The sequence below is a fragment of the Rosa rugosa genome, chromosome 7 (assembly GCF_958449725.1).
Source record: "Rosa rugosa chromosome 7, drRosRugo1.1, whole genome shotgun sequence".
Lineage (NCBI taxonomy): Eukaryota > Viridiplantae > Streptophyta > Magnoliopsida > Rosales > Rosaceae > Rosa > Rosa rugosa.
In genome coordinates, this window is record NC_084826.1 from 27,206,841 (window position 1) to 27,226,437 (window position 19,597).

At 39.1% G+C, this 19,597-nt stretch overlaps 1 pseudogene; it reads left to right on the forward strand.

Annotated features, from left to right (window-relative positions):
• The first annotated feature begins 788 nt into the window (after positions 1-788).
• LOC133722518 (uncharacterized) lies at positions 789-2,385 on the forward strand (annotated as a pseudogene).
• Positions 2,386-19,597: the final 17,212 nt, after the last annotated feature.

A 19,597-nucleotide genomic window follows, 5' to 3' on the forward strand; every position in this document is an offset into this window, starting at 1 on the left:
GTCTTGAAGATCTCGTCGTTCCTATTCTGGAAAGGTATCACGCGTCTCAAACGGACATTCTGGCCAAAAGTTAGTCAAATCTGATTTAAAATCAAAACCTGACTTTTCACACGAGAAACCTGAAAAGTCCAAAACCAAATTTTCTTGGATATTGCAGCGGCTAGTAACCTCATTATGCGTGAATTACCTATTTTCCAATCACTCTTCTTAATTCCACGCCGCTTCTTTATTTTTCTAATTTTCCGGCTAAACCAGACCCATTCTCGTCCTACATCATTTTCGGTATGTCCACTTTCCATTTTCCTGTTTCTCGTCTCATATTACAGTACTTGGGGATTGCTTTTGATATGATCACTGTTGGGTTTATTTCGGTTTCTGTATTTGGTGTTAATTTTGATTCCTATATCTTTTTTGGGTTTATTAAGAACTTTCAGCTGCTATTGTTCTAATCTTTTGATTTGTTTTCACTTTCAGTTGAAAAATATTTGTGTTGATGGTAGTTGTAGCTACAACCCAATTGCGTTTTTCTCCGTGAAATCCTAGTGTTATGAGTTTGATGTATGAGTTGCCTTTACCGTCGTTGTGTGAGTGTTCGAGGTTTGGAATCTCTAGTTAATTTAGTCAAATATTTCTTCGGCAAAGAAAAAACAAGACAGGAGAAATGTATGCAGGGGTTTTAGTTCATACTTTTGCTCCAGATATTTTCGACCTCTCCTGGCATTCTGACTTGGCAGAGGCACTTTAAAATAAACACTAACAGTTCTTTTTGTGTGTTTCGTTCAACAGCAATGGAAATAGATACGGGTATGTTTACGGTTCCTCAAACTGTCGGCAGCGTACTGTGTTGCAAATGTGGTATTCCCATGGCACCAAATGCTGCCAATATGTGCGTCAAGTGTTTGCGCTCTGAAGTTGACATTACCGAAGGTTTGCAGAAGCATGTGACTATTGTGCATTGCCCCGAATGTGATACCTACCTGTAGCCTCCGAGAACTTGGATTAAATCCCAACTAGAATCGAAGGAGCTGCTAACTTTCTGTGTGAAGAGACTGAAGAACTTGAATAAAATTAGGTTGGTTCATGCCGAATTTATTTGGACTGAACCTCACTCCAAGAGGATCAAGGTTTAGTTGGTTCTTCAGAAGCAGGTTCTTAATGGAGCAATACTTGAGCAATCGTATACTGTTGAGTATGTTCAGCAAGAACATATGTGTGAGTCTTGTGCAAGAGTCCAAGCCAACCCTGACCAGTGGGTTGCAGCTGTACAGCTCCGCCAGCATGTTTCTCACAGACGCACATTTTTCTATCTCGAGCAGCTGATTCTGAAGCATGGTGCTGCTGCCAGTGCCATAAAGATTACGCAGATGGACCAAGGTATCGATTTCTTTTTCTCAAACCGGAGTCATGGTGTGAAATTTGTGGAGTTTGTGGGTAAAGTTGCTCCAGTAAGGAGTCGTAATGACAAACAGCTTGTTTCCCAGAATTCTAAAAGTAATACTTATCATTACAAGTATACATTCTCAGTTGAAATCTCCCCCATTTGCCGTGAGGATTTGATCTGTCTGCCACCCAAGGTTAGATCTAGTTTTGGGAATCTTGGTCCTCTAGTGATTTGCACAAAAGTGACAAACAGCATTGCTTTGCTTGATCCTTTGACCTTGAGGCATTGTTTCTTGGATGCTGATCAATATTGGAGGTCAACCTTTAAGTCTCTACATCCGGCTCGGGAGTTAGTGGAGTATATAGTGCTCGATGTAGAGATGGTTTCATCCGAAGTTAATGTTAATTGGTGGCACAAGGTATTCTTTAGCTGATGGACAAGTTGCCCGTGTGTCTGCTTTTGGGAAGAATGACACTATTTTCAGTATTTTGAGTATTTTCAACATAAAAACACATATAGGCTATCTTTTAAACCCTGGGGATTATGCTCTTAGTTATGACTTATATGGGGCAAACAGTAATGACGAGGAACTAGACAAGTATAAGGGTCTAGTCATTCCAGATGTAATTTTGATAAAGAAGAGCTATGAAGAAAAGCGCCTGAAGAAGCGTGCAAAGCCTCGTGCATGGAAGCTTAAATCCCTAGCCATGGAAGTGGATGCTAAAGGTAGAGGCGCGCTAGAAAAGGAGGCCTCAGAGTATGAACAGTTCTTGAAAGATCTGGAAGAGAATCCTGACATCAGGTTCAATATTGATTTGTACCGTGATGAAGGATTCCAGCCATCAGAGATGGCATCTGTGACCGATGGGGAAGATGCACCTTCTGTGCCCTTTGATGAGTTGCTTGCCGACATGGATAACCTCCAATTAAGAGAGTATGAAGATGATGAGGACAGTGGCAGCATGAGGGACTAAAAGAAGTAGAGAGTAAGAAATATGTTTGTATCGTAAATTCGTAATACAAATTTTGTCAGGGTGTAGTGTTTGATCTGGTCTTTATTTCGCACTACATATGCAAAGACAGCAAAAAACACCAACCTACATGTACTGTAACAAAGAGTTCAGTTCCTCTTTTGTGTTCTATGGTTTGTTTTTTTGGTTTTGATAAGAGTAATTGCACAATGTGCAATTTTCTGACAATCATATTTGGTTATAGCTGTTGATATTCGCACATTACTATGTGAAGATAAATATCCCCATTGTAGTGATTTTGAATCGCAAGAGGTGTGTTTGTGTTGCCCCTTAAAATTTAGGTCAAGTTAGCCTTAATTCTTTGATCCACAATGAACATGCTTTTTCAACATGCCATCGTAGAATTTAGCTCATCACAAATTTGTAGTGCCCTCATTGCGAGTCGTTTTTGCTTGAGCTACTGATTTGAATAGTGTTTCCTCGCATCACTACCAATTTAACTGTTAAGATTAGATTCCGTATAGGACTGAACAATTTAGAGAGTCATCCTGTAGTCTATACGCAATTACGCATAGACATCGTCAGCAAAGAAATGATCAATGATATCAAAGGAGACTCCCATTGCAGCACCAGTCTTCGCTCATTTCAGAAAAGCAAAAATGTCTTAAACACGATAGTTTTTCTTTTAGTGCACTAAATGTTATTAATTTCGACTGTTTTGGGTCGGGTTGCCTTAGAGACTCTTCTATTAAATTTTTTTTTTGAGGGAAGACGTCAAGCTTTTTATTAATGAAATCAAGTCATACAATGGTTAGCAACATAGTTGCTGATACTAGAGGGAATCTGACCACTCCAAGATAAATCTAGACTAGAATTAAGAGCCAACTTAGCTAACATATGTGCAACTGAATTAGACTCTCTAAAAACATGAGTAAATTAAGAAAGAACTTGGTAAAGAAGCTTGGAAAAAAGAAATTGTTTTCTTTTTTCTTTTCTAGTTTGTCTTATAAAAAAAATGTTTTTGACACAAATTAAATAAGGGAATGGATGTCCTTGACATAAGCTTGCCTTGGTTTGAAATTTCTTATTAGTTTCGCCATAGATTTTTTATACAATCTTGAATTTTCGGTCAAATCATGTAATATTTTAGTACTATCACCAGTAGTACTCGAATAAATTGCGACCGGACAAACTTGTACCAAGATTTCAAAATTGCGATAGTCTTTCTTTTAGTGCTCTATATGTTATTAATTTCGACCGCTATGGGTCGGATTGCCTTAGAAGCTCTTATATTTAACATTGTTTTCTTTTTTCTTTTCTAGTTTTTCTTATAAAAAAAATGTCTTTGACACAAATTAAATAAGGGAATGGATGTCCTTGTCATAACCTTGCCCAGGTTTTAAATTTCTTGTTAGTTTCGTCATAGATTTTTTATACAATCCTCAATTTTAGGTCAAATCAGGTAATATTTTAGTATTATCACCAGCAGTACTCGAATAAATTGCAATCGGACAAACTAGTACCAAGATTTCAAAATTGACTAAATCATGATTTAAAGCTTGAAGCTTGAAAAAAAGAAGTAAATTCTTCAGTATGGTTACCGTTCCGTGTGTGGTATGGCAGGCCAATCAAAGAGTGAGTGTGGAATATTTTTGAAATTTCTTGAGACAATTGCAGCGGTGATCGAGCTAGTGAGGGATATTTTCAAAATTTTACGGAACAATTGCAAATCCAATATGTGCATAAAATTTTCAATAGAAAAATTCTATGCTACCTGATATGGCGGCTTCAACCATGAAGGTTCCTACGTCTAAATTCCATCAAGATGACGCAAAAAAAAAAATCCAACTGCCCCAAACCGTCTGTTTGTTAATTTGTCAAATATTCTAGAGGCTAGAACAGTACGTTGCTAGGGTTTCTTGGGAAGTTAGATAGCTGTTGACCGTGAGACGCACGTACGTGGTAGCTAAATCCAGTCCCCGCCGCTTTCTTTTACTTGGACGACGTTGCTTATTATTGGTCGATGATCATGACTTGCATAAGAAGATAAAAACAAGGTCGGTTAAGAATGTAGAGAACGTGATATCATCAGAGACATTCAGATTTGTTTTCCAAAATTATATGCATGCATGGGACAAGTAGAAAGAATGGAAAATTAAGAGCACAGGAGATTTTAATTTCTAATGATCGAAAACCTAAAATATAACCATTGACTTTGTAGTTATACTTCACATGGAAAACAAAATTGTTGTCTGTGTTTTTCCTTTATAATGTTTTTGGTGCTGTTTACATCCTAATCTAGCATTGTGGATCAATACTGTGTAGTATTTCTATATATCGATGAAGGTCACTTAGAGTAGGTATGACAATTTCTTTTCGTACAACAGTACTAATCGTTTTTTAAAGTCTGAACATCCTTCTTGAAATAAAAAAATACTATGAATATCGATAAGATATGTTGTAAAACAGAAAAGTTTTTGAGAGAGAGAGAGAGTTTGGACACAGAGAATAGAATGTGTGTATTATTCATCTCACCATGAGGTGGTTTATATAGGAGTACATGATGTATACAAATAGGCAACGTTTAATAGCAACGTCAATTACTCCTATTCACAATCCTATCAATCACTAATCTATAGTGAAAGGCATATATGACTCTCCATCTATTTACATGGTATTAGCCATAATTATTTACAACACTCCCCCTTGGATATTTCATGTCAATAGTGTTGCCTAGGCTGGGCGCTTCTAAGTTGCCTCGTCAAAAACCTTGCCAAGTAATAAAAACCCTGTGGGAAAAAACAACCTTGGTCGAAGGAGAAAAAGAGCACAACGCGCGTGAATGTGGAGTAGTCGTATCACAACAGAGATAGGTGAAGTCTTCTTATCAGCATCATAAGTAGATAGTATGTCTACGAGAGGTATGCATTAGAGTTGCTACACCAAAACCTTGCCCGGTAAACCCAGTGGGAGAAACCCGTGGTCGAAGGGAAAAGATGAGCAAATGCATTTATATGTCGAATCAAAGCATCTTCAAGATGTAGTATAAGTGGGGTGACCATGCTAAAGATGTGCCTTGTTAAAACCTTGCCAGGTAATAAAACCCAGTGGGACAAAATAACCCTGGACGAAGGACAAAAAGAGTACACGATGGTCAAGTGTGTATGCTTCGGGATACTCCCCCTGATTTCGACTCCCCCTGAAAATTACATGTTAGGTAATTCAGATAGTTTACGCAGACCAATACCTTGAACATGCTTCTGGAATGTAGACTTTGGTAGTGGCTTGGTAAAGAGGTCTGCACGATTATCTTCAGATCGAATCTGCTTGACTTCAATCTTCTGATGCTCCTGTTGTTGCTGATTGAAGAAGAACTTCGGTGCAATATGTTTGGTGTTGTCTCCTTTGATGAAACCCGTCTTCATTTTCTCAATACAAGCAGCATTATCTTCGTGGATAATGGTTGGTTCATCAGTAGTGGAATACAGTCCACATGTGCTTCGAACATGCTTTGTGATGGCTCTCAACCATATACATTCACGTACTGCTTCGTGAAGAGCTAGAATCTCAGCATGATTCGAAGAGGTAGCAACAAGTGTCTATTTCGTAGACCTCCAAGAAATTGCAATATTCCCAATGGTAAAGACATAACCAGTTTGGGAACGTGCCTTGTGCGGGTCTAATAGATAGTCTATATCAGCATATCCAACAAGGCAAGCATCATTCTGAGGATCAAGGGGGTTTGATCCATTCCTTGATGCGTAGGGATAGAACAAGCCCATATCTGTCGTACCTCTAAGGTAGTGAAAATTGTCTTTTATGCCATTTCAGTGGCGGCGTGTTGGCGCATAGCTATATCTAGCTAACAAGTTCACATCAAATGAGATGTCCTATCTAGGGCATTGAGCCAAGTACAATAATGCGCCTATTGCACTTAGATATGGGACTTCTGGCACCAATATCTCTTCGTTATCATCTGCAGGACAATACAGTTCTCTCTAGACTTCGGACGACCATGGGTGTGCTTGCTTTTATCCTCATTAAAGAATCTTAACATCTTCTGGATGTAATTTGGTCGATGGACCAAAATTTCATCTGCACTGTCCTCAGACTTCAGGTCGAGACAATAATTTGTTTCCCAAGGCCTTTCATCTCAAATTCTGACTTCAGGTGTTTTGCGGTTTCCTTGATTTCTTCAAGAGTATCAGTCAAATTTATGTCATTGACATAGACCATCATAATTGCAAACTAGGAACTTGTTTCCTTATTAAACACGCATGGGCATAGTTTTACATATCCCATCCCGATCAAATATTCACTTAGACGGTTATACCACCTCCGTCTAGATTGTTTCAATAAAGTGAACGCCTCAAAACTAATGGAGAGCGTGTTCCGTGGTCTAGAACTATTTGCATCGGGTATATTAAGTCCTTCAGGAACTTTTATGTATATCTCTGTATCGTGATCTCCATAGAGATAAGCTGTGACCATATTCATAAGCTGTGACCATATTCATAAGCTGCATATTCAGTTTTTCGGAAACTACCAAACTGGAAAGGTAGTGGAACGTTATGACGTCCATTACGGGAGAATACGTCTCCTTGTAATCAATCACAGGGCGTTTGAGAAAATCCTTGCGCCACTAGACGAGCCTTGTGTATCACAATCTCGTTTTTCTCATTACGCTTCCTTACACATACCCATTTAAATTCTACGGGTTTAACATGGGGAGGTGTAGGAACAACAGGTCCAAACACCTTTCTCTTTGTCAAGGAATCTAATTTGACCTGCATTGCTTATTTCCTTTTTGGCCAGTCGTCTCTTCGTTGATATTCATCAACGGAGCGAGGTTCGATGTCATCGCTATTTATAATTTCGGTAGCTACTGCGAATACAAATATATCATCGATGATAATCTCATTCCGATTCCAGATCTCACTTAAGCATGCATAATTTACCGAGATTTCTCTATTCTCGGGAGTGGGTTCAGACGTTGGAGCGTCCCCCAACATCGTCTCTTCTAGGACAGACCCATAATCCGGAATTGTCTCGTGAGATGGATCAGTTGAGATCGCAATGTCTAGTGGATTCGTTGGTGCCAGTTTTACCTTCTTCCGGGGATAAGAATCCTTCGAACCTAGTGGTCTACCTTGCTTCTGGGCAGGGACATGTGACTGGTTAGCCGCCATGGTTGTACCTCGTCCATCTGGGGCGACGCGTCCTACAGGGACATCTATCCTTGCAGGCACATTTGCAGCAGGTATATGTGATCTCGTCACTTTAGCTAGATCAGAGAAAGTGTCTCTATAGATCTAGAATTGTCTGCACTTCAGTATTTTCATGCGGTTTGGGGATCAAGATGAGACATTGTGGGGACATTCCATGTTAATTCACGCCGTTCATCAGGAACGGTGACGTTCTTATCTCCCCCTAACGGCGGGAAGACTGTCTCATCAAAGTGACAATCCGCAAATCTAGCGGTAAAGAGATCGCCTGTCAAGGGCTCTAAAGAGCACATAATGGATGGGATTCATAATCGACATACACGCCCATCCTTTGTTGAGGACCCAATTTTGTACGTTGTGACGGCACAATTGGCACGCGGACTGCAAACCCAAATGCGCGTAAGTGCGAAACATCAGGTTCTTACCCAGTCACCAACTGTAACGTGGAGTAAGGTTGGGTAGCAGTGGGCCTCAACGGGACCAACATAGCTGCATGCAAGATTGCATAGCCCCACGCAAAAACTAGAAGCTTGGTGCGCATTACCAAGATTCTATGTGCGAGACCATCTTGGGTGTGAACATAGGGAACTATATGTTCAGCATCAATCCCAAGGGATATGCAATAATCATCGAAAGACTTCGATGTAAACTCTCCGGTATTATCAAGTCTTATGGACTTTGTGGGATAATCCGAGTGGTGAACCCTCAATTTCATGATCTGGGTGAGATTTTAGCAAAAGCAGCGTTTTCTTGTGGACAATAGTGTAACATGTGATCACTTTGTCGATACATCAACCAAAACCATTAATATTTAACTGGTCCACATGGTGGTTGGATATATATGTCCACAAATTTCCCTTGCATTCTGTGCAGAAAAATGGTGGTGTATGTACTAGTCTTTGCATATGATGGTCTAGTATGGCATAGCGTGTCATTATATACAAGACCCTTATTCAGAAGGGGATGCACCTGCGATGAATTGAGGATACGATGCATCATACTTTGACCTGGGTGTCCCAAACGGTCATGCCATAGCAAGTAGTTGCTTGAATTAGTTAGCTTCTAGCTAACAGATTCCAATTTCTCCAATGTACGCTTCTGGCCACACACTTTGGAGGTTATGCAAAGATATTACACTCATTTTTCTCAGTGGTTTCAGTGTGATAACCGTTGGTTCGAATATCCTTAATACTCAATAACGCTCTTCTGGAATGTGGAGAATATAATGTCTCATTAATGGTAGGTTCAGTACCATTGGACAACATACAGTGGGTTTTGCCATAACCCTGTATCAGGTTGGATTGGCCTGATACGGTTGTCACAGAGGTATGAATAGACAATAAGTTTGAAAAATATCTCCGATCTGGGAGTATGGTGTGCGTACTAGCACTTTTAACCAGACAACAAACTTCCCCACAAGACATGCCTATTCATAAATTTGATTCAATGGATCACATGTATGAATAAGTTTATTGAATTAAATATATTTGAACATAACCACATTTCTATAATCCAAAATAATTGAAAACATAAATCACCAAAATCCGAAGATGTTTTATTCATTAAGATGAAATAGATATGGCACAAGGGGCCAATTATACCCATGTCTTCGAGTTCTAATCCTCGGTATGTTCAGTAACTGCCTGAAAATCCGTGATCTCTAGTGTGGAATCGATAGAAAATGACCCTTTAATAAAGTTGGTATTTCGAGTTCCGCAACCGGCGTAATACTCATCTATTGCTTAGGCTATCGCACAACAGGTGCGGGACCAGCAGTCAATTCCTCCACATTGATAACAAAGATCATGCTGATTCTAATGGCAGCGGGCCGGACCAGTGTTCCTTTCAACTCGGGCTTGCTGAGTTATGGCATCATGGTTCCTACAAGGCCCACGTGGAGCCTGATTACATGGCCTCTTGGGCTTTGGCCAAGTGGCAGACGGCCATATGGGCGAATTTCGTTCTGCCAATCATGTCTTGCTTCAAGCAAGAGAATGGTCATCTGATGGTGAAAGTGCTCTTCTAGAGCGACCCAAAGAGTCTGTGTATCCTCTTCATCGGATACTCAACTTGGAGTGTTTTCTCCATATGTTTCCTTTGAAAATTATGGCACTCATATTAAAAGCCTCAATGACGACATTGTTAGCATTGATTGTTGATCTCATCTTCTTTGCAATCAGATGAATTTTCACATCTTGAGTTCACTTTAGATAGTTTCTTCTGGAGACCTCCAAAGCAACAAAGTCAAACATGTTGAGATTTGACATTTCTTACAGGAAATGAACAAATAATATTAGTGCTTTGGGTAATATCATCCATAAGCAAGTAATGAGAACTTCAGGTTCTATAACATGGTATGAAAAATCGGATTAGACATGTAAAATCTACTGGTTTTATCGTGTGTGGTGAATTTATGAAGGAAACTTCAAGTTTCTTAAACGGCATTATCGAAACTACAAGTTCGATATATGTATGAACTACTGGTTCATTTAGAACTTCTAGTTCATTAGGTACCTGCATTTTCTACACATATATTCTAGTGCGAAAATTTAGACAAGTAACACAATAATATTGAATTGAGCAAATTGAAATAATCTCACAAATTGGATAAATAAAAATCACAAATCAATTGAGATATTAATTGCATGCTAGTAATATAACATATTAATTATCACACAATTATGTGAATAAATGCTTCTTGCAATTAATTACACATATTTAAATATGGTGAATCTATTTACAATATCAAATCATTTTTCCTTTTATTTGATTCTGCTGGACCAAAGGAGTGGGCTTGATAGTGAAGCCTATCGGGCTTAGTCTGCGGGCTTGTGACCCGGCCTTTTATGCGTAATTCAAATGGTGTGTGAGGCCTGCTGGGCTGCTAGGTCCCGCAGAGGGAGAGTGGGCCTGCTGGGCTCAAGCTGGTCTGCCAAGGAATGAAAAGTTATTGCTCAACCCTTTTGGTAACTCCAATTAAATACGACCAGGTAAGAGTATGAGGTTTGGGTGGAGCGAGGCTCTCTTAAGTACACAACCTCATTGTATCTTGCCTAGACATCGCATCGAATTGGGTGCGCCTACTTGGAAAGATTCATAACCTTTCAATGTTATCGAAACTACGGGTTCGATACGTGTGAACTTCTGGTTCAATATTTATGTATGAACTTCTGGTTCATTAAGTACCTGAGGAATTGGGTTCAAATCCCATTAATGCTTCTGGCATTTCGTATAGGTAAATTGGGCAAATGCTTCTGGCATAATGTTTATGTAATAATCGCGTAATAATTTAGCCCATAATGCTTCTAGCATAAGGAATTATAATGACATAATTCAAATTTGTGAAACCAAAAATTAAGCCCATAATTCTTCTATCATAATTCACGCAATAATTCAGAATTGTCTCAATGTGATAATGAAGTGATTGTGGTAATGAGCATAAATTACTATGGTAATTGCTTTGGATAAAATCAATCAAAATCAAATCACGGGTTGATCAATCACCAATTAATTGGCCTCAAATCTGCTTCTGGCAGAATTAATACTAAATAGTGTTAACACATACTAACTTGCCATAGTGGTACAGCGGACAACATGTTGAGTTGGTACCTATTTTAGCTAGGTTCGAATCCCAGCAACTGCACAATCTGTTTTTTTTTCTTTCTTGTTGAATTGATGTTACTGATATTGATTTGGTACTACTGGACCAAGTACTACAGATATATAGTTGCAGTCCATAAATTTTTCTCTTTTCTTTTCCAATCAAACAATCCAAAACATGAACAGATATATATATTCCAAATAAAACAATCAGAATTTAGGGTTCATGCATCATGGAGGATTTTTCATGTTCAATCAATAGGCTCAATAAGCATGAATATAAAAGTCGATGTTGGAAAACATTACTTGATGAAGAGCGGATGAATCTTCAGTTTATATGTGCAGAACTGAGAAGGTTGTCTTCTCAGCCAATCCAAGAGCTATTCGCCTCTTCTGAACATCTCCCACTTCGAATGGTGTACAGGTCTCAAAACGACTCCAATAGGGCTGAAATTTGGAGGGCAGATAGAAGAGGCAGAGATGAACAACTTTGATGAAGGAAAGATTTTGAACTGAGGTCCTGATCAAGAGGTTTCGGGGCGTTCAAACAGGCTGCAGCAGGGGGCGGGTTTTTTTCCTGGCTAGGGCTGAGCTGGTTAGAGCGTCGTGCTGATAACGTGTTGTAAAACAGAAAAGTTTTTGAGAGAGAGAGAGAGAGTTTGGACACAGAGAATAGAATGTGTGTATTATTCATCTCACCATGAGGGGGTTTATATAGGAGTACATGATGTATACAAATAGGCAACGTTTAATAGCAACGTCAATTACTCCTATTCACAATCCTATCAATCACTAATCTATAGTGAAAGGCATATATGACTCTCCATCTATTTACATGATATTAGCCATAATTATTTACAACAAGATATTTAATTTAAAGTTTTTCTTTTAAATTACAAGGCATTGTCGTTTGAGCTAAGACTATCAAAACGATATTATTTTACGATTTTTGCTTTAATTTTTTTTTTAAGGATGAAAGTGAAACCCAAATCATTCGAATTTTTGTTCCCTTTCTTGTTTGGTTCTTTTTGTTATTGGTTTAGTAAGCCCGCCCCTACTTCATATGGCCTTAGCCATCTGTAAGGAAAAAGGCCACCTACGTGCTTCCCTTAACGTGACGCCATTTTCCTGCCGTGAAACAGAAAAACGCGCGGCTGTGCTGCTCATCGTTTTATCTTTTCATCATCCAAGATAGAAAAATTACATGGATTAAAAGTAACCTGGTTAAGACCTAGTGGAAGAAAATTATGCCAGAGATGTACTGCTCCTGTAGTCTACAGTCGACGTCTACGCCTTGCTTTCATTATTAACTAATTTAATTCTTGTTTGGCTTTGACTAATGTACTAATTATGGACCAGTACTCCATCCTAGATGGATCAGATCATCTCTCTCAACTCTGATCATCAAATTCAAACTTGATAAAAGACTCGAGAGTCTGAGTCTCTTGTCTTATACGATTACAGTAGGTAGTCGATAGGTACCCATTCCTATTTGCAACTTCTTCAATTTAACAGAAGACGAAGACTAACTCCTCATATAAACTAGCTAGCTAGCTAGTGATTCCTGCTTTCCTAGCTTGAATGAATTTGAAGACCCTTCCCACTTACAACTTACAAGTTACAAATACTACGTACTCGATCTTCCACTCATCAGTTACGCACTTAACGATCCTTACTTGTCTCCCATATATCGATTGGAATCATAAGTCATGGATGAACAACGCTGGGACTTGAAAGTCTTACACTCGGACCAGAGCATTCTGGAGCTCATTAGTAGTTCCGATCATCATCTAGTCGAAACCCCAAGAAAAGATGAAATATTATTTATGGCACGTTTACTTATCTGGAATGAAAAAAGTAATGAATCGGAGACAACTTGAATGGGAGAAGAAAGGAATCGATATGAGAATATTTCATTTCCATTAAGTTGTTTACTTACCATATGGATCATAATAAGAATATAACTGATTACAATTGACGTTGTTGACTAATGTTCATGAATTGGAATTAAAACTAGTTTGATTACTAAAATACCCCTACAAAAATAAATGGTCAAATGAGGTATCTATTGACGCAGTCGGAAAACTCTAGGTTTACAAACAATAAGCCCTAGAACAAATAAGCCTGGAATCCACCAGAGAAAGATGAGAAAACTCTCAATTTTTATTGAAAATAATATGAAAGATAGATTCTGCAACCGTTTAAAGTTGCTTATATATGAGAAAAGAAACCCTAGGGCGACTAACAATGAAACCCTAAAGCCCACAGATTAAAACAAAACAACTCTAAATCGAACCAGAAAACCTAAAATGCTAGAAAAATAGTAAATTGCAGTTTTGAGGCTCGAATGATCTCGAAAGCCCCAAAAAGCCCACACGTCATGGCAAAATGACGAGTTTTGTTCATGGCGCCGTTCTCTTCTCGAAAAGGTATAACAATTAGCATGTTGACACCGAACGTCAAATTTGCAGCAAACCGATTTTTCATTTTTCACGATCAAGCTGCTCTTGGATCCTGATTGCCATCTGTTCTACATCTTCTATATTTCTAGGGTTATGGGTAATTTAGCGTTATTGAAAATACACGCATAAGGTCATTTTGGGTAGAGAAAATGGATAAAATGGATTCATGATCCATTTTTTCTTTCCAGTAGTTCAACATATGATGATAATAGCATCAATTATATCTTAACAAGGTTCAAATGTTATTTTAATGTGTTATTTTGTTGACTTTTGTGCTGAAAGATTGAATTACTATTTAGTTTGCATGGAACTAAAAGATAACTAATGGTAGTTTTGATTTATTGTCGCTAGACGTATGCTTGTTTTTTTTTTTTTTAAAAAAAAAGGGCCGGTGCGGCTGCCCTCAAGCCTTAATTAATGAAACTACAGAATACATGGGGGGGACATGGTGCCTAAACCCCAGATTACAATAAGCATCAAGAAAACTTCCTGAGATAATAAGAAGAGTCTCAACTAAAACAATGTATTCTAACAAGCACCAACTAGCGAAGAGTGCTCTAATGGCTACTCCATTCGCTTTACAATTATGGTGACATACCGGAAAGATAACTCTATAACGAATAAACATCATTACAAATAGCACAGCTTTCCCACTATGTTGCCATCGGATAATAAATCCGATGACACTTAGTTTCACCATACCACTAGGAGGCAGCGACCATTTGACCAAGCAAGGAACTCGCCTATCTAGAGCACACAAGGCACACAATGTGCATAAATCGGGACCAAGTCCCCCTCTTCCTACCAAATAATGGTAGCAACTTATTACCCCAACTAAGTAAACAAGAAAATAACTAAAAACTGTAAAAGAAACAACAGACCATCTTGGACCTAGAGTGGAACCCCAGGCCCAAGACCCACCAGGCACAAAACAGGCCCACCACTGAACAAGGGTAGAGCAGGTCCAACCCTAACTCCTAGCCCAAGACTGCTTCCGCACAGGCTGCACCCCCACTGCCGACACACCTCCATCATCGACGCGTCGCTCTCGCTCTCGGACCCAGCCACCATCTTCGACAGGAAACCAGCATAAATCTCCCTCCACCACCTCAATCCTGAAACTGGGAAGCCTATAATCAGAATGAAATCCATCACCGGATCTCCCTTCTTTTTTCCCTCTCCAATCCTTCCGTTACCCTCCAGAAAGAAGATCAACGCCGATACCGCCGTCGAAACCGTTGCAAGATCCCACTCCACGCCACAACCGGCCTCCGGTGGACCTGCCACAAGATCCGATAGGATCCAATCACCAACCCACCAACCAGATCGAGCGAGAAACGCTACCACCAAGCCAGAAACCACCGTCTGCTGCTCCCCTAGAACCTGTGCATCCACCGCCTTCAGATGAGCACAAGGAAAATAGAGCCATCTCTACCCCACTCTCCGACCTCCAGGACAATCCTCGTTGACAAGCTCCCGTCCGGCCACACTCGACGAACGCCGGCTAGGACAGAGCCCTGCGTCGGTGCCGCGGTGTAGTCGGACGAGAAAAAAACTGAAACACGGCAAAGTTTGACTAGGGAGAGAGAGAAACCCTAGACCCTAAACCCAAATTAGACGTATGCTTGTTTATTTGCTAGGGAAATGTTAGCAATGTTTTTCTTATATCAGGAGAATTGAATGCAAATGGTTTGTGTTTTAAAGAAATGTACTTATTGAAAATCGGGGAGAGCTTCTAATGAGGACTTAAAAAATGAGAACTTTCTAATCAACGGTTGTGAGATCTACTTTTTGTTTATATTTCGGCAAATCAATCGTTAGATATTTAGGTATACATTAGTATATCACTTCCAAAAATTTTCTTCTAAATTGCTAATTGTAAAGATATTGAACTAGGTCAAATTAATGGATGAACCAATCTATCAAACCTGAACCTTTTATGTTCATAATTAAATGATAAATTACGATTATAAATGCCTCAACGATTTTCGATTTGTTTGAAAATTTGCACAAACGACCTAATCATAAATATCTAAACATCTAAAGATTAATTTGCCGACATATGATAAAAAAAAATAGATCTCACAACCATTGGATAGAAAGTCCTCATGAAGTTCTCATTTTAATGGTCCTCATTAGAGTCTCATCCTCAAAAATTGATCTTTATAATTGCTTGAAAATGTACCGATTGAAATTTTGTTTCACTCGTCAAATTTGTTTTTTATGGTTGTTCAATTTTTTTGGCCCCCATATCTGAAAGTTTCTGCGTCCGTCAAAGAAGGTTCTTACGTCTAAATCTCATCAAGATGACGCAAACAATGAGCTGCCCCACAACTCTCTGTAAATTTGTCCTAATGTATCTAAGATAGAACAGCTACTAGGGTTTGATGGGAAGTTAGCTAGCTGTTGACCCATGAGACGCACGTACGTGGTTGCTAAATCCAGTCCTCCGCCGCTTTCTTTTAATTGGACGACGTTGCTCATTGATCGATGATCATGACTTGCATAAGAAGAAGATAAAAAGAAGGTCGATTAAGAATGTGAGGACGTGATATCATCAGAGACATTCAGATGTATTTTTTCATACTATATGCACGGGACCAGTAGTACGAACGGAAAATTAAGATCACGGAAGATGTTAATTTGGAATTATCGAAAACCTAGAATATAACCATTGACTTTGTAGCTATACTTCTCATGGAAAACAAAATTGTTGTCTGTCTTTTTCCTTTTTACAGTTTTCGGTGCTGAGTTGTAAATAATACACATCCTAATCGAGCATTCTGAATCGATGTGTAGTGTGTGTGTATATATGTACATGGTCTCTACGATGTATAGATGAAGGCTACTTAAAGTCAAGGTTCGAAAAAATACTAGGCGCTAGTCTGGCAGTGGTCCGGGGACTAGCGCCTCTAGGCGGGGACTAGGCGGTTTTTATTTTTATATTTTTAATTTGATTAAATTGTTTTTATAATAAATACAAATGATATAATAGTTCACTTACTCTTATTAATTTAATTGCATAATTATTTAAGGGGTGTGGAATTTGCACTCCTATTTTTACATTCCACACTCCCTTACATTTATCTTCCAAAAGTACCCGTATATTTTCATCCCACTGGCCCAACTCTCCTCTCACACCGAAACTCTCTCTCTCTCTGTTTTCTTACTTCATTCATCTTCTCCAGCTATCAAATGAATATGCCCACAGTTTTGAATATTTGATTGATATGTAATGAATTCCAAACCCTTTGGTTGAGGGATTTTGATCGCTTTGGAAGTGTGGATTCTTAAAATTCTGGGAATTGAAAGTCTGTGATTCGCTGCTTTTTAAACCAGTGAGGGAAGTCATAAAAAAAGACATCATAATTGCAAAGCTTCCACTTTCCCTGGGAATTGAAAGTCTACACTTTCACCCTCTTATTCAAATCCTTTGTCCTCCCCGAAAATCCTCCTCTCAAGTATCAATTAATTTCCCCAAAATGGTCAGTCTCTTTCTCAGTTGGGTTGCAAGAGTATAATCAAATTAACTCCTCACATTAGTTTGTTTTGCGTGAACTCACTAAGGAGAAGTGAAGATGGTTTGGATCAGAACATATGAGAGAGAAGGGTTGTTTTCATTAAAGAGAGAAGGTTGTCGCACAATCATTTCAGACAAAAAAAAATATTGGAGTAATCAAGGGTAATTCGGGTATGAAAATAAGATTGGAGATAGCAAATATTATAAAAATCATAGGGGAGTGTGGAATGTAAAAATAGGAGTGCAAATTTCACTCCCCTTATTTAATCACACTCTAAATACTAAAATTACTATTAATTATTATAATAGTTCACTTACTCGTAATAGTTGTTAGAATGCTTGACAGTTATAGATAACTATTACAAATCTTATCATAAAAAAATTGGTAAGTGGGCTCTTGCCTACAGTATCTCTCTCTCTCTCTAAAGACTAATCAAGTTTTCATCTTCTAATGGTTCACGTGCTCTTGGGACCGCTCTTGAAGACAAATCAAGTCTTCGTCTTCTACCTAACCAATCACTCTCTCTCTCTCTCTCTGACGGTGAGAGTACTATTCTCTAAACAAACACCGAAGAAGATGAAGAAAACTCTTACTTTCTGATACCGCTCTCTTCAATCCGACAATAGTTTGCTGCCCCAAACTAATCCAGTCTCAACGACAAGCTGAAATCTTTGAAGTCGGAGGTCAGAATAGGCTTGAGTGGGTGTCTTCCATTTCCAATCTCTCTTTCTCTCTTCCTCTCTCACAGACGGTGAGAGTATTCGTACTTCTAATCTCTCTCTCTCTCTCTCACACACACACACACACACAGACGATGAAAGTATTCGTCTTCTGGGTTTTTCAGTTTTTGACAAGTTTCGGTTGTATCGCGAAACCCAAAAAAAAAAAAATGAAAGACGCCCAGCGCTTACTGCCCAGCCGTCTAGACCGCCCAAGCGCCCGCCTAAAACTAGAACGCCCAGAGCCACCGATTTGGCATTAGTCGAGGCGGAGAGGCACCGCCCAGCGCCTAGGCGGCCGAGTTTTAGAACACTGCTTAAAGTAGGTGTGACAATTTCTTTTGTCCAACAGCACTCATCGTTTTTCAAAGTTTAAACATCCTTCTCAATTAAAAAAAAAAATACTTTGTCCATTGATGAGAAAATTTAATAAGAGTTTTTCTTTTTAAAGGACAAGGCATTGCCATTTGAGACAAAACTATCAAAACGATGTTATATATTTTACAGAAAGTTCGATTTTTGTTTCAGTTTTTGACGGATGAAACTAAAACTAAAACTATTCAACTTTTGATTCCCTTTCATGTTTGGTTCTTTTTTGGGTCCTTGACCCAAATCACCAAACTGAGTTAAAATTATCCCACTTACCCCACCAACAGATTAGTGTGATCCAATTTAAAGTAAAATGACTATTCTTCCCTGAACCTAATTAATAAATTACATCATGTCATTCTCTATCTCTCTCCTCCCTCCGATCCGGTCTCTCTCTCTCTCTCTAATTCCCCGCTGACTTCGACTTTCGTCGGCGAGATCACCCCTCACCCTGACGACAACGCAAACCCCGTAGCCAACAACCTCTCCTTCCCGGCGACTCCTTCGACGTTGTTGTCCGCGCCAAGACCGCCCTCGAGCTCGTCTCCCAACACCGAGTCTCTCTTGGATGACGCCGGAGCTCTCTTTGCGTTTGCTCTTCATCAGGGTCAGATCCACCAGACTCGCTCCTTGGGGACTCAACCGGCACCAACCGAGCTAGTAGCTGCAGTAGTGCTGAGCCCTTCTCCTTCGCGAAGCTCTTGCCATTCACATCTCTTCTGTTAACGAGCCGGAGATCGCCGGAAACCGCCAAGTATAGTCGGAGAGAGAATATTTTCGTTACGGGCCCGTACTTGTTATCTCCCAAAGCTCCGAGATGCTCCCACTTTTTTATGAATTTTAGGGTTTGAGATTAAATTGGCGTTTTTGCATTACAGAGTTAGCAATGCTCTGGCAGAAAGGCGGTGGCTTGGAAATTTGGAATATGTTGTCTTTGTTCACAGATTCTGCAATGATGTGTTTAGAGATTAGTTTGGTGGCTTTTTTGCTCCAGCACAATCACTTAATTGGGGTTGAGGCTTTAACTCAGACTTTCCTTATCTCAGAGATAGTTGTTAGTGTGGATATGCCAAAATTGTGAGCATATACATGTTGCAACCCTAATTAAGGTATGTCCTGTACGTTATGTTTAATATGTAAGTGGATATTCTAAACCTTAAGTTTTGGTAAAATAGGACAAAAGGCTTAGAAGGAATAAAAAAATGGCAAAAAAAAGTTTTATTGGGGAGCAATAAATATTTTGAATTGATATAATCTCATCGTTTTTTTTTCCTTAATCAAAGTTTTATTTGTCTAATTTTAAGGAGATTAATTCCCATTTCGGTCACCGAAATGTTTATTGAGGGGCA